Genomic DNA, 24,952 nt, shown 5'->3' with positions numbered 1-24,952 from the left:
GGTGATTGGAGGATGAAGAAGGAGGAAGGGAAGATATAGTCATAAAAAACCACGTGGAGTTAGAGGAAAGTGAATTCCATTTTTTGCTGGAGTGGAGTATATGAAAGGACTGACTAGAAAGTCAATGAAACTCAGGAAAAACCAAGCCAAGCATTGGGCTTAGAGGAAGAGGTAAGGAAGATATATGCCTAGAGACTGAGAGACCCTCCTGTGCCTTCATTGGTGTTTATTGGGAGTTCCTGTGAAGAAAGCTTGAGTTGTAGGTAAGAATCCTTGTGCCTATTGGGGGGCAATGATAGGATACCTTCCCTACCTTTCCCTAGAACCTTCATAAATACCAAGAGGTCTACAGATGTCTAGGTTCTCTCTGATGCTTAGTTTAGGGGTCTTCAAACTATAGCCCGCGGGCCAGATGTGGCAGTTGAGGACGTTTATCCCCCTCACCCAGGGCTATGAAGTTTCTTTATTTAAAGGCCCACAAAACAAAGTTTTTGTTTCTACTATAGTTAGGCCCTCCAACAGTCTGAGGGACAGTGAACTGGCCCCCTATTTAAAAAGTTTGAGGACCCCTGCATGCAATGATTGCAGGAGAAGGGAACCAAAGGAACGAGCTGGAAGAAGGAGGCCATTCACTGCACCCCAATCAATCAGCAAGGATTTATTAGGCACTTACCATGAGCCAGATCTGATGTTTGGTGCTAGGAATACAAGTACAAAGACAGAAATCATTCTTACTTGTGATGAGCTAACATTCTAATGGAAGGATCAGCTCTAGAAGGCCCTCTCTCCTTACTGATGGTGGGATAGGTAGGTCTGTCTGGGAGGCAGAGACAAGAGAGTGGTCATACCCCATATGGCAGGAGGAAGGCAGGAATTTCAGGTGAGCAGGTCCATTGGAAAGAACTTTTCACAACTGGGGCGCTTTGCCTTCCCCCACTCTTTTTTCTTTCTCCTGTGTCTCAAAGGGATCCTGGAAAACTACTCCTACAATTGTCACCATTCTGTGATGTCCTGACAGTCCTGACCAAGGTGAGAGAATGCCCCTCTGCCCTCACCCAACTCCTTTCCAGCCTAGGGATGAAAAGTCTCTCCCAGGTCTAAAATTCCAATAGAGTAGAAATAAAATCTTATTTGCATTATTTTTACATTGGTGAATTTGTGTGTGTGTGTGTGTGTGTGTGTGTGTATGTGTGTATGTGTGTGTGTATGTGTGTCTTCCTCCTAGAAAAGAACAGAACTATAGGGAAAGAGTACAGAGAGTATGTACAAACTCAGCCTCCTGAAATTTGTATGACCTTCAGCAAGACACTGCAACTCTCTGGGCTTTTGGTTAGTAAACAAACATTTATTAACCTTCTACTGTGCGCCAGTTGTTGTACCAAGCAGCAGGGATACCAAGTCCTTGATCTCTAGTAGCTCACAGTCTGATGGAGGAGAGCACATGAAAACAGCTACCTATAAACAAAATATATCCAAGATAAATGTAAGAGATTCAATAGGAGAAAGCAATTAACATTTTGCTTCCTTATAATTCTAGAGGGAGTGTGGGAAAAATTGAGACACTAATGTTCTGTTAATGGAGTTGTGAACTGAGCCAACCATTCTGGAAATAATTGGAATTATTTGGAAATAAAATTGCATATCTTTTAACCCAGCAGTACCACTTCTACGAGGTCATAAAAGAGGAAAAAGGACTTACAAAAATATTGATAGCAGTTCTTTTTGTGGTGTCAAAGAATTGGAAATTGAGGGGATGCCTATCCATTGGGGAATGGCTGAACCAGTTGTGGTATATGATTCTGATGGAATACTATTGGACTGTAAGAAATTATGAGCAGGATGGTTTCAGAAAAATCTGGAAACACTTAAATGAACTGAAAAAAAGTGAAATGTTTATAAAATAGCAGTAATCAAAACCATTCGGTTCTGGTTAAGAAATAGAGCAGTAGATCAGTGGAACAGGTTAGGTAAACAAGACATAATAGTCAGTGAACATAGAAATCTATTATTTGATAACCCAAAGACTCCAGCTTTGGAATGAGAACTTACTATTTGATGAGAACTGCTAGTAAATTAGAAAATAGTATAGCAGTCCAACATCTCATAACCCTTGCCAATATACAGTTAAAATGGGTTCATGATTTAGATATAAAGGGTATATTTACTATAAGCAAATTAGGAGAGCAATAGATAATTTACCTGTCAGATCTTTGGAAAAAGGAAGAATTTGTGATGAAATAAGAACTAGAAGACACTATAAGAAGCAAAATGGATAATTTTGATTACATTAAACTTAGAAACTTTTGCACAAACAAAACCAGTGTAGTCAAGATGAGAAAGGAAGCAGAAAGCTGGGAAACAATTTTTACAACCAGTGTTTCTGATTAAGGCCTCATTTCTCAAATATATAAAGAACTGAGTGAAATTTATAAGAATACAAGGCATTCCCCAATTGATAAATGGTCAAAAGATATAAACAATTTTCAGATGAAGAAATTAAAGCCAGATATGATTGTGTGAAAAAATACTCTAAATTATTGTTGATTAGACAAATATATCAATCAATCAACATTTATTATTTATTATTTTCCAATGATAATCACTAAGGATACAAATGAAAAATAAAACCAAATTAAAAGGTCCCTGCATTCAAGGAGCTTACATGTCAATTAATTAATTTTATTAATCTTTTTCAGCTCTGGACTTTTAGTCCTGTGTAATTATAGCAAAAGCAAAACCAAAATCCTCCTAAATCAGAGAATTGATGAACAAGTATAGATTTAATGTGGCAATTTAGCCACAAAAGTAACATAGTAATAGAGACATGGTTTCAGAAAGTGATGTGGTAGCTCTGATGGGGCTGCAGAAGCACTGTACCCCCCAAAATTTATTGAAGTTTCAAGATTCTCCCCATACAGTCCACCAAATATTGGGTAGTGGGGGTTGAACCCCAAAAGAATATTGGGATTTAGGGCTGGTGTCATGTGGTATGTCAAAAGAATTTGTAGGTTTAAACCACCTCCAAATCAAGAGGTAATGGTTTTATTGTTATACTGTAGACTTATGGGCTAAATTCCAAGAGGAATTTTTAACAATTTACAAGGAGAAATATGCAAGCTAAGTTCCCTAGAGGAACCTACCATTAACAAGCAAGAAATCCTTTTGCAGAGGTCTTATTTGGCCCACTGGTCAGATCACACTGGAAGCTTGGTGTTCAGTTCTAGGCACCACATTTTAGAAATATAAATAACAAGTTGGGGAGTGCCTAGAGGACAATGGCCAGGAAAATATCAGAATTGACATTCTTGAAAGCATGCCATATGAGGATCATTTGAAAGAAATGGGCATGTTTAGCCTGGGGAAAAGAAGGCCATAAGTACATAGGTATGAATCTCTAAGTACTGCCTTTGGCACATACTGGCTATTTGACTGGACAAGTCACTTAATTTCTTGCTATTTTAACCTCTTGTCAGCTTGCTAAGACTATAAATTGTCGAAGATGCCAACTAGAAGTTTTTTTTTAATATAGTTTTTTATTTTCAAAATACATGCAAAGATAGTTTTCAACATTCATCCTTACAAAACTTTGTGTTTCAGATTTTTATGCAATTCTCCTATACACATTTCCACATTTATCATGCCGCACAAGAAAAATCAGATCAAAAAGGAAAAAAAAAAAAAAGTGAGAAAGAAAAGAAAAACAAGCAAACAACAACAACAAAAGTGAAAATACTATATTGTGATCCACATTCAGGTCCCATAGTCTTCTCTCTGGATGCAGATGGGATCTCTCCATCACAAGTCTATTGGAATTGGCCTGAATCACTTCATTGTTGAAAAAAGCCAAATCTATCAAAGTTGATGATCACATAATCCTGTTGTTGCTGTGTTCTATTCACTTCATTTAGCATCAGTTCATGTAAGACTCTCCAGGTCTTTCTGAAATCATCCTGCTGATTGTTTCTTATATTCAATAGTAATATTTTATAACATTCATTTAACACAACTTAGTTAGCCATTCTTCAACTGATGGGCATTCACTCAGTTTCCTTGTCACTACAAAAAGGGCTACTATCAACACTTTTGCACATGTCAACCAGAATTTTGTTATACCTTTTCATTGACAGAACATATGCATGGGTAATTTTTCAACATTGTCCCTTGCAATCACTTCTGTTCCAACTTTATCCTTCTTTCCCTATATCCCCTCCCGATGGCAAGCAGTCTTATACCTGTTAAACATGTTAAAATATATCTTAAATACAATATATATGGACATATTTATACAGTTCTTTTGTTGCACAAGAAAAATTGGATTTAGAAAGGTTAAAAATAACCTGGGAAGAAAAACAAAAATGCAACCAGTCCACACTCATTTCCCAGAGTTCTTTTGTTGGGTGTAACTGGTTCTGTTCATCATTGATCAATTGGAACTGATTTGGATCCTCTCATTGCCGAAGATAGCCACTTCCATCAGAATTGATCCTCATATAGTATTGTTGTTAAGCGTATAATGATCTCCTGGTTCTGCTCATTTCACTCAGCATCAGTTCACGTAAGTCTCTCCAAGCCTCTCTGTATTTATCTTGCTGGTCATTTCTTACAAAACAATAATATTCCATAACATTCATATACCACAATTTATTCAACCATTCTCCAATTGATGGGCATCCTTTCATTTTCCAGTTTCTGGCCACTACAAAGAGGGCTGCCACAAACATTTTGGCACATACAGCTCCCTTTCCCTTCTTTAGTATCTCTTTGGGATATAAGCCCAGTAGTAGCACTGCTGAGTCAAAGGTCAACCAGAATTTTTAAAGCAAATTTTCCCTGCTGGAAATTCCCTAGACCAATACAATCATAGATCCAGATTCTATTCTCAATCTAATCTACTTTATGTTTTCTCCAATAACTCCAGATCATAGAGAAAAAGAATTTAGGGTGGTCAGTAGAGGGAGAAATAACAGATATCTTTAAATTGCTAGTACTATATTGTGATGGGAAAAAAGCACAAGTCTGAGAGTCAGAAGACATTAAACATGTAGTAAGCAATTACTATGGACAGAACACTGAATTTGGGGGTAAATAGGTTCAAAAAAGTTAAGCTAATACACAATCCCTCCCTCATGGAGCTTACAGTAGTGGGGATAAGACAAAAACATAAATGCTATGTTCATTATAATCTATAGCATTTATTATATAATCTCTGGGTTTGCTTCTAGCTCTAAATCTATGAATAGGTGATATAATCAATAGATGAATTTATAGTTAGAAGATTGGAATTTGCAACCCAACAAGTACTTATTATCTGTGTCACTGTTAAGGAAATCCAAGTCAAGAGCCATTATAGTTTCCCATGCCAGCATGCATTACCTTAGGAATATGCCTAGTATTTGACCCCAACATAGAAAAAATACTCTGTGAAGGTAAAAACCAACTGGGCCAGATTGGGCTTGAATCAAGTTTCTTTTCCCACATGATCCTTTGCTGAAAGAAACTATTTAAACTGCAAACTCTGTCAAGAGAACAGGTCCCTCATTTCTAACAACAGAGGGGAGACAATACATTAGTCTTGTCCTAGATTTTAGTCCAGCCTTTAACAGTGACTGATTTAAACAAATTATTTGCTCTCTATGATTCTCCCTGTTAGCCTCTGTGTAAGGAGAAAGCTGGGTTGGATGTTTTCTAAGGTTCTTTCTGGTGCTAATATTTTGTAGTTTTATGGTGCAGTGTGTAAGGGTTTAAACGAAGCGACAAGGACCAGAGGGATCCATATTGTAGCGATTTAATTAGATAGATATGATCTTGAATGCCTCCAAGAAAGACTTCTATTTTTGCTTTTAGGGAGTAGGAAGATGGCCATAACTAGGTAATTACTCCTTTTTTTCTTCAATATTCATATTCGGGGAGTAGAATTTGGCTAGAATTATGTGTCATACACCAAATATTTGCAATCTAAAAATATGATTTCTTTTGTGATTCAAGATAAAAGTCATTTTAGGAAACAAATAACCCTTCCCTACACACACACACACATACCTCAAATCAGGAATGTAACAGTTTTATATAGGCCATTTTAGCTTCTCACCCACCAAAGGTTTATTACAAAAAGGCAGTAACAGATAAGTCAGCAAACCCAGTGATGTCATAAAACATAATTAAGGAAGTTATATGGAGTACTTTCGATAATGGAATGCATGAGACTCAAGATGCTTTATGACTCAGGAGCAAGATAAAATCTCAGCAGGATCAGGACAGAATGATCTTATCTGATAAATCCCCTCTTAATCTATGGAGGAACACATACTTGGAACCAAAGGACATTTTAAAGGATAAGCTTTCTTTGGGGCCTCTCTTTAGGCATTTAAATTCCTTGCTTTGCCCATTATCCTCACCATATCTTTAAAGTCTCTCCAACAATCCAAGAAATATTTTCCTATGCATAATGTGTCACAGTCTTGGTGATCTCACAGCCAATCAGGAGTAATATCTCCCTACACAAATGCAGCAACGGCAAAGGGGAAAGGGCCCTACAAAAAAGGGGGCACTATTGTCATTCCTTTGGTTCTTGGGGGCATTTTATCTTCCTAAAATTCTGTGAATATATCTTTGGAAATAGAACTTGGGTACATCCTCACACATTCACTTTAATTATAAGTTCATTAATAACTTTACCAACCTTATGGTGTTATAATAAAGCTTTCCCCCTTCACCTGGAGGTGGTTTGAGTCTGAATTTATTTCAGATGATTCCCCACCTTTGTGACTTGTACCTCATCAAAAGGAGGTGGATGGGACTGGATTGTCATTTAACTTTTAAATTCTGAGAGTCTTCCATTTTTGGCCTCTGTCAGTCTTGGCTCTGGGAGCAATTAATTTCAACATTAATACACATCTTTCCTCCCCCATTCCTTTCATGCTATGGAGACTAGGGTTGGGTGACTCAGAACATTCTGCCCCTACTATTTGGCCACCCAGGGCCCCTACATACAAGATCCTACCTGTACCTTTTAGCTCAAGTGAATTTTCCAGCTCAGTGAATTTCCCTGCTGAAAGGGAAGCTGTTGCATTGGGGGAAAAGCGGGGGAGGGGGGAGGGAAGGAGATGGGATGTTGCACAGAAGGAGAAGAGAAGGAAAGGAATATGTAGAGGAAAAACCTGGGGTAAAGGGAGGAAAAAAGAAATCTATTTCTTTGTCTTTCCTGAGGATTAGCTAATAGCTTAAGCCCCTAGACTTTTTGACCAACAAGAGCCTGATATTCTAGGCATTTAACCAAAAAAATAGTATTTATTTTTTGTTCATTTTTCCCCTTTAAAATCTTTTGTAATAATAGCTTTTTATTTTTCAAAATACATGAAAAGATAGTATTTAACATTTACTCTTGCAAAACCTTGTATTCCAATTTTTTCTCCCTGCCTCTACCCATCCATCCTCACCTAGAACACAGCAAGTAATCTAATGTAGGTTAAACATGTGTAATTCTTCTAAACATATTTCCATATTTATCATGCTGCACAAGAAAAATCATATCGAAAAGGGAAAAAACAAAAGTTAAAAAAAAAAAAAACAAAATGAAAATACTATGTTGTGTCCACATTCAGCCCCTATAGTCCTCTCTCTAGATGGCTATCTCAACACAAGTCTATTGAAATTGGCCTAAATCACCTCATTTCTTTTTTGGGGGGAGGGGGAAGGTGTTAATTTATTAATTTAATTATAGCTTTTTATATACACAACATATGCATGGGTAATTTTTCAACATTGACCCTTGCAAAAAACTTCTGTTTCAACTTTTCCCCTCCTTCCCTTCATCCCCTCCCCTAGATGGCAGATAGTCCCATATATGTTAAATATGTTAAAAGTATATGTTAAATACAATATATTTGTATTTATGTGTTTATGTATGTATTATGTATGTATTGTATACATATTTATACAGTTATCTTGTTGCACAAGAAAGATCAGATTTAGAAAGAAGGTAAAAATAACCTGAGAAGAGAAAACAAAAATGCAAGCAAACAATAAAAGAAAGAGTAGAAATGTTATGTTGTGGTCCATACTCATTTCCCAGTGTTCTATAGCTGGTTCTGTTCATTACAGATCAATTGGAACTGTAAATCACCTCATTTCAACTAGCATTTAATAAGTGCCCAGTTGGGAAGATGAACCTACTCTCAGAGAAAGCAATACTCTTAAATGAACACATATTTCCACTCCACCCTCAAAGACTCGTAAGACATCTCAAATATAGTAGGGAAAAGGAAAAATAATCCAATATTGTTGATTCCATACCCAGCTTCTTGTATCTGGATTGGTTGAGAAAGGGCACTAAATGGGATTGGCAGTGAGAAATGGGGACAAACACCCAGACAGATTAGATCTAAAGTATGTGGGCTTGGGGCACCTAGATAGAGCACTTGAATTCAAATCTAACTTAATCCTTATTAGCTGGGTGAACCTGGCAAGTGACTTAACCCCAACTGCCTCAGCAAAAAAAACCCAACCAAATAAATAAATAATAAAATACGGGGGCTCTAGTAAAATAGTTTGTTCTTATTTTCTGTCTGAATGAATTGCATAATCTCTCTGGGTTTCAATTCCAGTACTAGTAAAATGAGGAAATTGGATTAGATTATTGTTGCTGAGTCTTTTCAGTCATGTCTAACCCCATTTGGGGTTTTCTTGGCAGAGACACTTAGAGTGGTTTCTTATTCCCTTCTACAGATAATTTTACAGATGAGGAACTTGAGACAAATGTGTTAAGTGACTTGTCCAGGATCACATAGCTAGGATGCATCTGAGAGCAGATTTGAACTCAGAAAGATGAGTCTTCTTGTAAGTCCAGTGCTCTTTGTACCATGGCACCACCTAATGGCGTTGGATTAGATTATTTCTAAGGAAAAAGGGGCAGAAACTGTAGGACTGAAAGGGAAGAGGTGCAGGGGTAGGAGATGGAATCCTGAGATGGAAGTCACAGATAACAGGTCAGTGGGCTAGAAATTGGAGTGTATCAAAAAAACAAAAAAAACAAACAAACAAACAAAAAAAAAACAGTGGAATAAGTCTGGAAAGATAAGTTTGGAACTGCTGGAATACAAGAAATCATGAAAGTGGGGAGTCATCCAAGGGAGAATTCACAGGCTCAAACCATCTTTGAGAAAAGGGGCAAAAAGCTTTGTGATGATGCCATAAAGTGGGCAAAGTTTCCTGGTGGAACAAGACTATGGGGAGGGGGACTTTTATAGGAAAGAATAAAAGCAAAATATACTTGCCTCCGAAAGTTAACTGGTGATTGAGGAATATTTATACAATATTACTTGGGGATCAACATCTATAGCTTAGTCTCCTGATTGTTTATAGGAACTATGGGCATCAGTTCAAAATCTTGTCAATGCAAGAAATTACACAAGGATCCACTTAGGGACAAGATAATCCTGTCAGCATCACTCCTACTTAGACACTAAGCTTGCCTGGTAAGGCACGTGGCAGTTTTTTTTTTTTTTTTTTTTTTTTATATAACTTTGTTTTGTATTGGGTTTTAAAATTCTATTTTATTTTTTAATTTATGGAACAAAACAAGCATTTCCATAACAGTATAATAACAATAAAAATGATTTCACAAGAAACTACAAATATCTCATGTACATTCCTTTTACTATTCCTTTTAAATATATAATAAAATTATCATGCAAATTTATTTTTTTTCTTCACCACTTCCTCCCACCCCCAACCAGAGATGGCTATCATTAGATGTTGTTGTTTATTATTAATACTCAAAAAGGACCGAGACAGCAGGGAGATGGTGCCTTGACATGTAAATGAATTAAATTTCAGTGAGAGAGGGCAATGCAAAGTCATCAGCCTAACTTTCTCCTCTGGAGCCATCTGGGCTCCAGTGGCAAGATATATCACCATTAGACACAATGCAAATTTGAATATTTATGACAATTCAGAGAATTCATTATTCAGACAAATCCAAAACTAATTCTATATTTTGTCTCAATAGATTTTGTATATTTTTTCCGCCATTACTGATCTTTTTGAAAGCAGAGACCATTTCCCCCTGCCTTTCTTTGTATCTCTATCACTTAGCATTCAGTCAAACATTTATTAAATACCTGTTAGTGCCAAACACTGTGTTAAGTTTTGGGAATTAAAAAAAAAGAGGCAACAGACAATCTCTGACCTCATGGAGGAACCAATATCCAAAGCTTAGCATAAAATAGGTGTTTAATTAAAGTTAGTTCTTGGATTGTTTCATTTGATCCTCACAACAACCCTGGTTTCACTGTTATATATGTTTACCAATATTATCCAAATTACAGGGGTCCTCAAACTACGGTCCATGGACCAGATGTAGCAGCTGAGGACGATTATCCCCCTCACCCAGGACTATGAAGTTTCTTTATTTAAAGGCCCACAAAACAAAGTTTTTGTTTTTACTATAGTCTGGCCCTCCAACAGTCTGAGGGACAGTGAACTGGCCCCCTATTTAAAAAGTTTGAGGACCCCTGGCTTAGCACATAATCGGTGCTTAATTAAATTTAGTTCATGGATTATTTCATTTGGGAGACAATAACTCTGAGTGGTTGAGTTGTTTCAGTCTTAATCAACACTATTTTGGGATTTTCTTGGCAGAGTTCCTTGTCTGACTCATTTTACAAATGAGGAAATTAAGACAGGGTTAAGTGACTTGCCCAGAGTGAGACGCTGAGGTGTCTGCAGCCAGAGATGCAACGAGGTCCTCCTGACTCCAGAACCAAAGCTTTATCCATTGCGCCACCTAGCTGCCGCATCATCCCGTGAGGGAGGGCTGATTCTCAGCTAGCTCCACTTTACAGTGAAGGAAACTGAGGGAGGCATTTAAGTGAGAGCCGTGGGAGCACACGGCTAGGAAGGGTCTGAGGTCAGATTTGCACTTCGTTTCCCCTAACTCCAGCCCACGCACGTGTGCATCTAGCAGCCTGGGAGCTGTATGAGTGGAGAGGAGACAGGTGTGAAAGGTGTCAGGCCCCCACAGACTGAAGCTCCGGCCTGGTACCTGCCTGTAGTTATCTCCAGGCTGCCCCTGCCGCTGACTCCACAGTGGATGCACCTGCTTCCTGGAGTTCTCCTGGGTGGGGCCCAACCTAATCCTTTCTACCAGGAGCTCCAAATCAAAGTCCCGTTTTTCAAAAAGGGCTTACTGGGAGACAAAGGGAATAATAAAAAATCCAGCCAAATACAAAGGTGGAGTATTGAGGAGCTCAAAAATCTAGAAATATGATCCTGACGGAATCTGGGCCCAGCCACAGCCAGATCTGGCCACATTTACACACCCTGGTATGGAGTACCTAAGAAGCATCCGTTCCTTTCACAGGAAACGTCTTACTCCCTCTCCCCACTCCTCCAAATGACTATAGAGATTAACTCTATATGAGGATTGCTGCCCTCATCTCCTCGATCTGTTGGTATCACCAGCCCTTCCAACAGGGAAAGGGAAAGCTGCCATTCTTCCTGTAGTATCCAGAAGGCAACGACCACCCTGAGGCCTTAGTCAAACATGGAGAAAATCTGTAGGGGTATGTTTACAAGTCATCCCTCTCCCAATGCTGTGTCATGTAACAGGAAGAGCTGGATTCCAGAGTCAGAAGAATTGGGCTCAAATCCTAAATTTGTGCTGTGATTAATACCCACTGTAGAGGGCCAGAAGTCTGGAGAAGTATACTTGAAACAAGGTGTTAACTCAGTGGAATTGCTGAGGTAATGGTCTCTAGTTCACATATATCTAGTATGGTATAATGACATAATCACTCTAGTTTGATATAATGATACAATCACTCTACATTGGCTTATACTCAGTATGCTGTAATGATGTAATTGTAATAGGGTATTTAAGGGCTGAGAAAACTGGGGATAAAGTCAGACTCTGAAGGAGACTGGTTGAGACTGGTGGGCTGTCCGACTGCTGGAGGAGACTGGGTCAGACTATGACAGACACAGACCATGAAGGAGACAAAAAAGACTTTGGGCTCTATTCTTGTCCATTCTTGTGGTGTCTATCCTGCTGAGACCCAGGCCCTTCCGGAGGACCTCCAGAAAGCTAGCCCGGACATTACAACCCACCCACCAAGTGACACAACTAGGTGACACGGTGGATAGAATGCCAGATCTGAAGATAAGAAGACCTGAGTTCAAATCTGACCTCAGATGTTTAGTAGCTGTGTGACTCTGGGTAAGTAAGTCACCTAACCTCAATTGCCTCAGTTTCCTCATCTGTAAAATGAGCTGGAGAAGGAAATGGCAAACCACTTCAGTATCTCTGCCAAGAAAACTCTAAATGGGGTTTGACAAAGAGTCTAACAATTGAAAAATGACTAAACAACATCAAAAAGTGACAGAGTAGATTAAGAGCTGGGAGTGGAATCTGAACTTCTTGGAGTTCAAGTCCTGTTTCAGACACTAGTGATGAGGTTCTCAGTAGCTGGATGCAGTTGGCAGAGAAACTGGAGCATTAATGGATTTGTTCCATAGAGCAAGCAGTGAAAAGAGTGATATAAAATCTGTTTAGTCCTTTGGTAGTCCCTGTGGAGGTTATGGGCAGTCCAGCTATGTCCTATAAAAATCCCAGTCATATCCCTGAGGTTACATTTCCCCTATGAAATCTATCTATGGCCCATGCCATATTTGTTGAACCCCCTTTAGGTCAGTCTGCCACGACATTCTGCTTCATGTTGCTTTGCCCCTTGTGGTGTTTTTCTCCTTCTTACAGTTAACTAATTCTTTTAGGGTGCTCGATCCCTTTTAGGATTTAGCCTGCCAGCTAAGGGCATGCCCTAATCTCATGGGTGTTTCCTTTTTCCTGGCTAATTGTAAATTCCATTAGGGAACCTGTTCTGCCCTTTCCATCATTAATTGTTAAAACCCCTTTCTTGCAAATACTCTCTCACTCTATTTCATATTTACCATTTCTGGTGTCTATTGTGCTCCTTCATTTTGTCTGCAACCTCTTCTGTTAAATAAACCTATCTTTTGCCAAAGAGAATAGCCATTGAGACCAAACCTTAACATTTGATGCTATCCTTTGATGCCCAAGATTACAAACCATATCATTTGCTACATCAACCACATCACTAGCAATGTGACTCTAGATAAACATTTAACTTCAATTCCCCTCTCTGTAAAATAATGGGGAGTGAGAGAAGAGTTAGTGGGAAGGAAGAATGTTGAGAACTAAGATTACCTTCCAGCTCAAAATCCGTAACCCCAAGTCAATTCTTAGGCCTCCAATGACCTTCTTTCCGATTGTATAAATGCCAGACTTTTCTTATATATCTATATACATATGCAAAGGATATACAACCCTTAGAATTAGTCTATAAGCATTTAATAAGCATCTACAATAGGCTAGGCTAAATAGCTACAAAGAAAGGCAAAAATTGCTTATCTGTAAAATGCAAAGATTGAATTAGGCCAGATAAAGTCTGAGGTTCTTTCTTATACTAAATTAAGGGCTCTGAGTTCTAATAATAGATTCTCCTACCCAGGTGAGTGAATAATGGCCAAGCCCCTAAAAGTTACCTGGCTGACCAGGTTGTTGTTATTCATTTTTCATTTTCTTTTTTTTAATAATAGCTTTTTATTTCAAAATATATGCAAAGATAGTTTTCAACATTTACCCTTGCAAAACCTTGTGTTGCAAATTTTTCTTCCTCCCTTCCCTAATATCCTCCCTTAGACAGTAAATAATCTAATATATGTTAAACTTGTGCAATTCTTCTATATATTTCCACATTTATCATGCTGCACAAGAAAAATCAGATCGAAAAGGAAAAAAATGAGAAAAAAAAACAATAACAAAAAAGATGAAAATACTATGTTGTGATCCACATTCAGCCCTCACCCTCTTCTTTCTATATGTAGATGACTCTCTCCATCACAAGTCTATTGGAATGGACCTGGATCACTTCATTGTTGAAAAGAGCCAAATCCATCCCTATTGATCATCACATAATCTTGTTGTTGCTGTGTACAGTGTTCTCTTGGTTCTACTCACTTCCTTCAGCATCAGTTCATAGAAGTCTCTTCAGGTCTTTCTGAAATCACATCCTGCTGGTCATTTCTTAGAGAACAATAGTATTCTATAACATTCATATAAATTATTCAGCTATTCTCCAATTGATGGGCATCCACTCAGTTTCTAGGTTCTTGCCACTACAAAAAGGGCTGCCACAAACATTTTTGCACATGTGGGTCCTTTTACCTTTTTCATGATCTTTTTGGAATACAAGCCTAGTAGAAACACTGCTGGATGCGAGGATGTGCACAGTTGGATAGCCCTTTGGGTTTAGTCATCCTTCATTTTCAAAGAGGACCAATGACTTCCTGGGGTCATGTTTTGACCTGCACATAGGAATTAGATTTTAGTGAGGCAGAACTATTCAAACTCATCAGCCTCAATTTGAAATTATGTCCAAAGGGCTATCAAATTGTGCATACCCTTTGATCCAGCAGTGTCTCTACTAGGCCTGTATCCCAAAGAAATGATTAAAAAAAAAAAAAAAGGAAAAGGACCCACATGTGCAAAAATGTTTGTGGCAGCCCTCTTTGTAGTGGCAAGAAACTGTAAACTGAGTAGATGCCCATCAGTTGGAGAATGGCTGAAGAAATTGTGGTATATGAATGTTAAGGAATATTATTGTTCTGTAAGAAATGACCAGCAGGATAAATACAGAGAGGCTTGGAGAGACTTACATGAACTGATGTTGAGTAAAGTGAGCAGAACCAAGAACATTGTACACACTGTAACAACATGATTATGTGATGATCAACTGTGATGAACTTGGCTCTTCTCAAAAATGAGGTGATTCAAGGCAATTCCAAGATTTGGATAGAAAATGCCATCAGCATTCAAAGAGAGATGTATGGAGACTGAATGTGGATCAAGCATAGTATTTTCATCTTTGTTGTTGTTGTTTTTTGTTTGTTCACTTGTTTTTTATTACTTTCTTGTAATTTTTTTTCCTTTTTGATCCGTTTCTTGTTTTGCAGCATTATGAATATGGAAATAGGTTTAGTAGAATTGCACATTTTACCTATTATCGGATTATTTGCTATCTTGGGGGGAATGGGAAGAAGGGAGAGAGAAAAATTTGGAACACAAGGTTTTGCAAAGGTGAATATTGAAAACTATTTTTGCATGTTTTAGGGGAAAATAAAATAGTATATACAAAGTCATCAGTCTCACTCTCTTCCTGAGTCATTGACATCCAGTGGCAGAACCAAGGTCAGAACAACTGGAAATGTCCCGGGATACAGTGGGCGTCCTTGGAATTGTTGATATCTGACTAAGTTTAAAGCCTCCACACTGTCTGCTTCAGCCACCTTCATGGGAACAAATTACTCTCATCTGCTTATTCAACCAGGGAATTTTACCAGGTATTGACTACTAAATTAACAAAGGGGAAGTGCCTCAGAAGACAACGATTACAAAGAGAAAAGAGTAGCAAATTAAAAAAGAAACGGAGGAATAAGAACTAAGGATGTTTGGGAAATTTTCCGGGTAGGAGAAAGACAATCAGTGATACAAAGTCTGGAGTTCACACAAAGCTAGAAGGGAATAGCCAAGTGGATTAAAAAGATCAGAGGCTAGAATATTGTTTATGTATACAGCTCTACATTTTTTTGTTCTTCCTGATTTATTCTTCTGCTCAGAAATTATACTTCCCTGAAGTTTTCTGCCTTTTTTCCATGTTCCAGTTTTTGATTTGATGCACAATGTGTTTTATTAAATACTCTTTCCTGCAGTGATTTTCTTTCTAATTTTATAAATTCCAAACCTTCCTTATACACATACGAGGAATATGTTCCCTTAGAATTAGTCTATAAATATTTAGTAAGCATCCGCTATATGCCAAACTACACAGCTACAAAGAAAAGCAAAAAGCCCCTGCTCTCTAGGAGTTGGTATAAAGAAGACTGAGGCAGACTAAATTGGAAATCATCAATAAAGGGAAGCATTAAGGGGGATCAGGAAAGGGTTTGTTTGTTTTGGGGTGGGGGTTTATTTTGTTTTGCTTTTTTTTTTTTAATAGAAGGTGGGATTTTAGCTGGACTGAAAGAAGCCAGGAGGGCTTGATGAAAAGGGAAAGTGAAAAATGCAGAGTCAGAAGGTGATTGTCTTGTTTATGGATTAGCAAAGGGGCCAGAATCACTGGATCACAGATCAAGTTGAGGGAAGTAACATATAAGAAGTCTGGAAAGTTGGGATGAGTCAGGCCATGAAGGATTTTAAAAGTATAATAGGATTTAATAGTTAATTTTATTTATTTAATAGGGTTTTCTCCTCACTTTCATGCATCCATATTTATTTATTTCATTAGGATCTCTTTGTTCATTCCTTTTACCCCCATCTAAAAACTAGTTTTCCTTTATTAGAGATGATAGGGAGGTAGTGAAGATTTTTGCATGGGGAAGAGGAGGTGACATGTTCAGACATGCACTTTAAAAGGATTCATTGATAGCAGAATGGAAGATGGAATGGAGTAGGGAGAGATCAGGCAAAGCAGACTACTGCAATATTCTAGGCTTAAAGTAATAAGGGCTGCACTAAAGTGGTGTCAGTAACAGAGTAGAAAAGGGGAAGTATATGAAAGAATGCTAAGATAGAATTACCAGGAGGGCAGGGAGGTGGTACAATGGATAGAGCACCACGATTAGAATCAGGAAGACCTGAATTCATATATTTACTACCTGTGTGACAATGGGCAAGAGACTCAACCCTGCTTGCCTCAATTTTTTCCTCATCTGTAAGATGAGTCAGAGAAGGAAAATGGCAAACCACTCCAGTGTCTCTGCCAAAAAAAAAACCCCAAAAAGTGATCAACAGGAATCAGAAGCGACTATATAACAACAGAATTGACAGGACTTGTCAATAGATTGGATAAGGGAAGATGAGAGAGTTAGGAGTCAGGGATGACACTCAGATTATAAGCCTGGGTTACTGGAAGGATGGCGATACCCTTGAAGACAGGAGATTTAGAAGGTAGAGAAGGAGGGAAAAATAAAGAATTCAGTTTTGAATCTGCTGAGTTTAGGATGTTTACTGGATATCCAGTTGGAGATGTCCAATAAGCAGAGGCAGGACTCAGGAACTGGAGATCAGAACAGAGCCCAAGGCTTTAGGAGCAAAAGTGGGAATCAGCACCATAGAGAAAATGAGATTCTAAATCAAACTGGAGATTGTTGTAGGATGTCCAGAAATCTAACTCATATTATTGAAGACTTATTCTTTTTAGTTTAGGGTTTTCTCCTCACTTTCATGCATCCATATTTATTCATTTCACTAGGATCTCTTTGTTCATTCCTTTTACCCCTATTTAAAAAATTTGTTTTCTTTTAAAAGTTTCTTTCCTAGTGTTTCTCTTATTTGTTATTGCTTTTTTTTTTTTTTTTTTTTTTTTTAAATTAGGCACATTTGTTTGTTTTGAAGTGGTTCAGGGAAGTAAGGTTCATTCACTTGACAGAACCGATCAAGAAACACAAAATTCAGAAATGACAGGGCAACTCTCATGGAATTTCAAGTCTTTGAAGCAGCTGGGTGGGGCAGTGGATAGAGCCAGCCCTGACATCAGGAAGACCTGAGTTCAAATCTAATCTCAGACACTTAATACTTCCTGGTTGTGTGACCCCAGACAAGTCACTTAAGCCCAATTGCCTCAGCAAAAAAGAAAAAGAAAAGAAAAAGAAAAAAGAAAAATGGGATTCATGAGGGGTTCCTTAAGCAATTGCAAAATGGTTCCCATCCCTAAGTGGGAGAAAGGGAAGGGAACAAGAATTTATTGAGCAATGTATGCCCAGAATTTACCTTTAAAAATAGTATTTCATTTGATTCTGGAGGAACTGAGGCTTTGAGAAGTGAGTGACTGTCCCATTGTCAGAGTATCCAACCTGGGTTGTGAAGTCAGGCTTCTTGCCTCCAAGTCCCACACTCTATCTATTACCTAGATGACTCGAAAGAACGAGTCTAAACCAGAATGGTGCTATGAGTAAGGGTTCCTAGGACCTTGGAACAAAGCAGACCTCATTAGAGAAGATGGAGAATGATATCTTTTCCAAGCTGTTCTGAGTCTTTCTTATTGTTTTTATATTTTCTATATGGTGGAATAAAGTCTTTCCTATATTCATTATATGTGTGTAACCTTGAATGTTTATATGAGAACTGAGATTCCTCTTAGTCACATTAGTAGAGACCTAGACATGAGCTATATTGGAGCTTTCATCTGAATTTCCCAGTGGCAATCAGAACAAGTGGGTTATATCAGCCAGAGATAATTATTCAGGGGGTAGTCCCAAACTTGGGGTATTTGAGTATGTCTATTGATGAGGTCCTGAATGGTGGGTGTGTTGAGCAGAGAGAAACTGAAGAATTGATCCCTGAAGCAGGCAGGGAAAAAGCACCAATAGAAATTACTTTCGCTCCTTGGTCCCACACTCTAGGGAGGTTTCCAGTCAGAAATCCAAGTTATATTAAACCCCTGAAACCCACTCTCTCTGAGTCTTGTCAGTCTCACCTTGCCACGTCCTATTAGAAATCCTAATCATGTGCTTGAGGTTAAATTTTCCCTATAAATTCTATTTACAAACTATACTAACTTCCTTTGGGTCAATCTGCCACAGCGCTCTGATTCATGGAGTCTTCCTTCTTCCCCTTCTCCTATGCCTTGTGGTGTCTTTCCAGACCCTATTTTTCCTTCCTATACCTAGCTAACTTTCGGGGGTGCAAAGTCTCTTTCAGGATTTAGCCTGCCAGCTAAGGGCATGCCCCAAGCTCATGGGATGTTTCCTTCTCCTGATAAATAGCAAATTTCCACTAAGGAACTTGACTTTTCTAGCTTTAATTATTAAAACCCCTTTCTATGCTCTCCCACCTCTATTTCATATTTACCATTCTGGTGTCTGTTGTACCTTTATTTTGTCTGTAATTTAGTCCCCTAAATAAATCTGCCTTTTGCCAAAGAGAATGATCATTGGGAATTCTTCACCTGACCAAACCCTAACTTTTGGTGCAGACCATTATCTGACGTCTACAGTAGCCATATCACTGTTTCTCGGTCACTCTTTCATTATCTATCTGAGCTGAGATTTTCCCAAACTGCTGCTTTTGCAAAACCAAATCTTTCCTCTTCTGAACTAAAATTCTTTTCTGTTTATTTCTGTTCCCAAACACTTGGTTTCTCTTTGATCTCACTGCTCTCAAACCCTAAGGTCATTTAGTCTCTTTAGAAGTTACTGAAAGTTCCTCAAATCATTCATCCGCAGAGAATTTAGTCATTAACAAAGAAACACAGTCAACAATCCTCCCCCCTTCCTGCATCCCTGCAGAAGAACACAGAGGGAGGGGGAAGGGAGTCAAGTTCTACCTCCCACCAAGGGACCTCTTGGAGCAAAGTGCTCTCTCTGTCCCTATTACCCACAGCTATCTTGGTGTGGGTGTGGAAGGGGTACCTGGGAAGGACAGTTAGAGGTGGAGTGTGTCCTTAGAGATAGACGCATTGACCAAGCTACCACTGAGTCCCACCTACCACTACCAGCATATCCTCAGCCTTCCATAAAGCAAAACCCAAGATTAATCTAAGTCAGGAAGAAAAGCCTGGGAGGCAGACACCTGGGTCACCAGAGCAAACTTCCTTACTCTTCTTTGCAGTGCATACACTGCTGCTGAAATTAGACATCCTCCCTGGGAATTAGTTTTTCCCTTTTATAAAGAAAAGAGAGTCAACACTATGTCCTGCTCATCTTCCATACCGGGGGTTGTTGTTCATCCTTAATTTTTTTTTTCCTTTCTTTTGTCCCCATCCTTCATTTTCAAATGATATTATGAAATCATAATAATTGGGCTTAAGTGAGGCAGAGTTGTACAAAGTCATCAGCCTTATTCTTACAGAGGTATCAGTCCAGTGAAAGGACAAATGTAATGGCCCAGATGCATTGGATGACCTTGAAGTCTTCGAAGTCTGACCAAACTTCTAAGCACTTTATAATGCTTGCCTCATGATCGTTGGAACAAATTGTTCTCATCCATTTATTCAACGCAGAATATTACCAAGTGTATTAGGGAGAGAAAACTCAGTTTTCCCCCTTTTCCTTGTTCCTTAGGCCATGCACAATGCTCATAGTCAGAGGCGATCTCTCTCCAATTCTCCCACACTCTCCTACCCCACTGTCCACCTACTAAAGCCACAGATTGGTTCCAGTGCCAAAGATAGACTCAAAAAATATCCAGCAAGGGAACATTCCTGCAATTTGTCCCATGATCAGAATTAGGCTTATTTTAATAGATCCACCCACATCCACAGGGAAGGAGAAGAACCCCTAACCCAATCGGTTTTCAAGAACAATAATGAGAGGAGAGAAAAAACGGAGGTGGTCCAAGACCCAGAGAGTTTTAGATCTGCACAGGTACTGAGAGTTTGAGAGAATCAATCCAGATCAGATCAGAATTCCTTCAGACTTCTCCCAATTCCCATGTCAAATTAGACCTATTTACATAGATCTCCCACATCCACATGTGTTTAACGACTAAGAACGCCCTACCTAATTCGTCTTCAGAACAATAATAGTGATAGAATCAAAATGGTCAAGCCAGTTAGCATCTGTACGTACTGGGTTTGGAGAGAATCTAAGCATTCAATCAGGAGTTAAGTTCTCAAATTCAGCTAATAGACCCTACCATTCATATCTCCTATGACAACAAACCTGTGTTCTAACGATTAAAACAGCATTTATCTTTCTCTTCCCAATCTTGTGTATAGAATTTAACATTTGAATACTAGCTAGATGTATGTACCTCTGTCACAAATTAAGTCATTTATAGAGTTAAGAGTTTGGAAGATGACCTTTCAGGAATATGTCTTGATCAAAACCCTCTCATTTATAAATTTCCTAGCATTTTTTTGTCACATCTTTTTGTATATTCTACAATTGTAAGAAACAAGCTGGATTCAATTTGCAACTCAAAGTCACACAACTCAAAGTCTATTCTTCATCAGTTAAGCTCTAGTGAAGAGACCTTAGGAAATGTCTTGTCACCTCTCAGTTTGATTACAGATTCCCCTCAGTTTAATTGTTGTTTGTTTCTCAAATATGTATGAAACAAACTGGATTCATCCAACTCAGTGTCCAATCTCAAATCCGCTTCTTTCAGGCACCTCCCAAGAATCTGTGCCTGGGAAATCTCTAGTTGAATTACAGGTGCCCAGTGAAATGGTGGTGCTCTGAGACAACTGGGCATCCATTCTTCCTGTCTCCAGACCTCCACAAAACGTCTAATTTAGTAAATGAAATTAAAGCTGGAAAGTGATGCTCGAAGAATCAACTGAAATCTCACTTCTTGGAAAGTAGAGGCATCTACTAATTATAGAATTAAGCTGCCTTCGCTTCACTAATCTTCCCTCCCTTCCTCCCTTCCTCTCTCCTTCCTTTCCTCCCTTCCTCCCTCCCTCCCTCCCTCTCTCCCTTCCTTCCTTCCTTCCTTCCTTCTTTGCTTTCTTCCTCTCTCCCTCCTTCCCTCTCTCCCTTCCTTCTTTCCTTCCTTCCTTCCTTCCTTCCTTCCTTCCTTCTTTCCTTCCTTCCTTCCTTCCTTCCTTCCTTCCTTCCTTCCTTCCTTCCTTCCTTCTTTCCTTTCTTCCTCTCTCCCTCCCTCCCTCTCTTACTTTCTTTTTTCCTTTCTTCCTTCCCCACTCTTTCTCTCTCCTTCTTCTCTCCCTCCCTTCTTCCCTCCTTCCCTTCCTACTTTCCTCTCTCTCTCCCCCTCTCTTCCCTCCTTCCCTTCCCTCCCTCCTTACATCCTTCCCTTTCTCTCTCCCTCTCTTCCTCCCTCTCTCTTCTCTCCCTTCATCCCTCCCTTTCTTTCTCCCTCCCTCACTTCCTTCCTCCCTCTCTCTCTCTCCCTTCCTTCTTTCCTTCCTTCTTCCTTCCCGTCTACTTCCTGCCTTGTCTTCTTTCTATCCCTTCATCCTCTCCCCCTTTCTCTTCTCCCTCTGTTCACATAGCATATCATACCATCTGTGAATGTTCTATCCAAAATAATGTAAACTTTGATCTCTGATGAAGATATCTTGGGATTTAAGTGCTACATTTCTTTTTTATGAATCATGCCTCAAACCCAAATCACTCTGGCTCTCAAAGATTGGCCAATAATAATGAGCCCAAGCCTCACTCAGTCATTGTTTGAATTCTAATAGCTAAAGTGAGTATAAATATCAATTATTTCTATTTTGGCCAGAAATCTTCCCTGACAGACAGATTTTTTTTTTTTTAAAAAACTAGGTAAAAGAGGTCATTCTCTGCCTCATTTCTTACTTATCTTAAATCATTGAATAGACATTGTCTTGGTTAAACTGAGACCTGGAAAAGACCTTAACTTAAGAAGGTTAATTGGCCACTGAATCAGGGCCATGGAAGACTGGAGAGTCATTCTGATCCACTGAACTTAGATAACTCTAGATAAGATAGTGAGGCTGATGACTTTGCACAGGCCTCTCTCACTTAAATCCAATTCACTTGCAAGTCATGTATCACCTTTCTGATGTCATGGTCTTCTCGGAGAACAAAGAAAAAAACAACATCTAGACTAAAATATCCATCCATGCCTAAAGATGTGGGTGGAGGAAGGGAAAATCAGCAATGGGCAGCCTCTCACCCAAGGTAGTCCATTCAAATTTTTGACTATGGTCTGAAATTTGCCTCTTTTACAACATCCACCAAGGATCCTGAACAAAGATGATGATGACCCTCAGACCAGGAATTTGAGGGAAGGAGGGGACAAAAGAAAGAGAGGGAATTCCAGAGAATCACAAAGGCTGCTGGAAGGGAAGGAGTCTGGTTAAGGAACAAGAACTGGAGCTCTGAGGGTATCTGGAGTATAGCATGAGGTCAATAGGGTAATGGAGGGCACCTCCTTCCTATATTTACCCAGTTCTCAGACCCAAGAACACAATCTCTATTTGAGCACTCTCTCACATCTTCAGTAAGCCCATCTGAGCCACTCTGGCTCATCCTGGCCCAAGCTCTGGATGAGACTAGTGTTCACCTAAGACCCCCTCCCCCATATCCCTAACTAATCTTGACATCTCTGGAGTTTCATCTCCCACCCTTTCCTCACCCTATATCCTGATTCAAGACTTGCCATAGAATATCAGAATTGGCAAGTGCCCTAAAGGTTCTAATCTCCTCATTTTACTGATGAGGAAACTGAGACACAGAGAAGAAACAAGTCCAGAGTTACTTAGTGCCAGAGAGAAAATTAGAATCTAAGTCTTTGGACTTTAAAATCAGTCTTCCTTCCCTTACATTGAACTCTGTAAAGAGTCAAAAGGTAAAGATGAGTCTTTCAGCTTTCTTTCCTATGCATCCTCCAAAAGATCCCCTAGTACCTATGACTCTCAGCCCCTAGGGAGACAGGTTCCTTCCCCTATGACAGCCCCCTGAAAAGCCCAGAAACTCTGCCAGAGATTCCATTTTATTGTCTATGTCCCAGACAAAGAATCTGGCCATTCACCAGAGAGAAGTTCTGACCGTGTAGGGAGAGAGGGAGACAATCCAGAGATCCACTTGCTTCCATGATTGAACTTTTTATCAGGGGAAAGAATGGACATCAGAGGTTTGATGGGGTGAGGTCTTTCTGGAATCCATAAATTAGGGAGTAAAGGAGAGGTCAGGTCTTTGGAGTGCTGGATCACCAATCTCTTTGGCCTTCTCCTTCTATACTTATAGGATGGGTAGAGGGAGGAAGAGGAAGGAGAAGGATGGGTTAGAGGCTGTTCGTTTCAAAGGCACACTGAAATAAACACAAATATATACAAAAACACACAAACTCACAAGAACCTCTCTTGGTAATCCAAAAAGCGCCTCATGGACCTCCAGTAATTCCTGAGAGTCACAGGGCTGGCTTTCTTGCCTGGCCACTTGGGTCTGATAGGTGTTTTTTCCTTGAAGTCAGCTGAAACCGGCTGGTCCTGTAAGCAGGCCAGGAGGAGAAGAAAAATCCAGCTGAACCAGGGGTCAGTGAGAGTCATCTGAAAAGAACAGATATGGAGTAGGGAATAAACTCAATCTCTCTCTCTCTCTCTCTCTCTCTCTCTCTCTCTCTCTCTCTCTCTCTCTCTGTCTCTCTCTGTCTCTCTCTCTCTGTCTCTCTCTCTGTGTCTCTGTCTCTCTCTGTCTCTTTCTCTCTTCATCTCTACTTCCCTCTCTCCTCCCTCTCACCTTTCACTCACTTTCTCTTTCATTCACGGTCTCTCTGTGTCACTTTCTCTAACTTTCTCTTTCCCTCTTTCACTTTCTCTCTCTTAGTGTCTCTCTTTCTGTCTCTTTCTCCCTCCTTCCTTCCCTCCCTCCCTTCCTTTCTCTCCTCTCTCTCTCTCTGTCACACACACACACACACAGAGCTCATCAATCATTGTCCCACCCTGAAATTTTCTCTTACCCTGAACAAGTAAGGAAAAGGGAGGCTCTAACCAAACTGCTTGAGTCGTGTAATCTTTCCTCCAACCCAACCTACATAATGATTTCTCTTCTCCTCCCCTTCTGACTTAGCCAATGAGAACCCTGTCCTACTTGAGAGCCCTTTTACTTTTTAAAGGTAACTAGGGTGGCTCAAAAGTTTCCTGGTCTTTTTTGTATCATGGATCCCTCTGGGAATCTGGGGAAGCCTTCTTCTCAAAAGAATATTTTTCAATGCATCAAATTAAATGCAAAAGATTGCAAAGGAAACCTATCATTGAAATATGATTATCAAAATATTGCAATACAAACATGTTCATGGACCCCAGGGTAACGATCCTGGACTAAGTTAATCTATAAGATCATAGCATATGGGAGAGAGCTTGACTTGCCCATCAGAAAGGCATGAGTTCAAATTTGACCTCAGACGCTGGCAAACTGTGACTTTGGGTCAGGAATAATCATCTTT

At 39.3% G+C, this 24,952-nt stretch overlaps 1 long non-coding RNA gene across 1 annotated transcript; it reads right to left on the bottom strand.

Moving 5' to 3' along the window:
• Positions 1 to 1,341: 1,341 nt before the first annotated feature.
• Positions 1,342 to 24,532, bottom strand: LOC111720533. The gene is made up of 4 exons (XR_002770180.2): positions 24,467 to 24,532; positions 23,860 to 24,056; positions 23,557 to 23,742; positions 1,342 to 1,455 (listed from the first exon to the last, which is right to left on the bottom strand). It is a non-coding gene; the product is annotated as an uncharacterized LOC111720533 (long non-coding RNA).
• Positions 24,533 to 24,952: the final 420 nt, after the last annotated feature.

This window comes from Sarcophilus harrisii, chromosome 4 (assembly GCF_902635505.1).
Source record: "Sarcophilus harrisii chromosome 4, mSarHar1.11, whole genome shotgun sequence".
In the NCBI taxonomy this organism is placed as follows: domain Eukaryota; kingdom Metazoa; phylum Chordata; class Mammalia; order Dasyuromorphia; family Dasyuridae; genus Sarcophilus; species Sarcophilus harrisii.
This window is presented reverse-complemented; position numbering and strand designations above follow the sequence as displayed.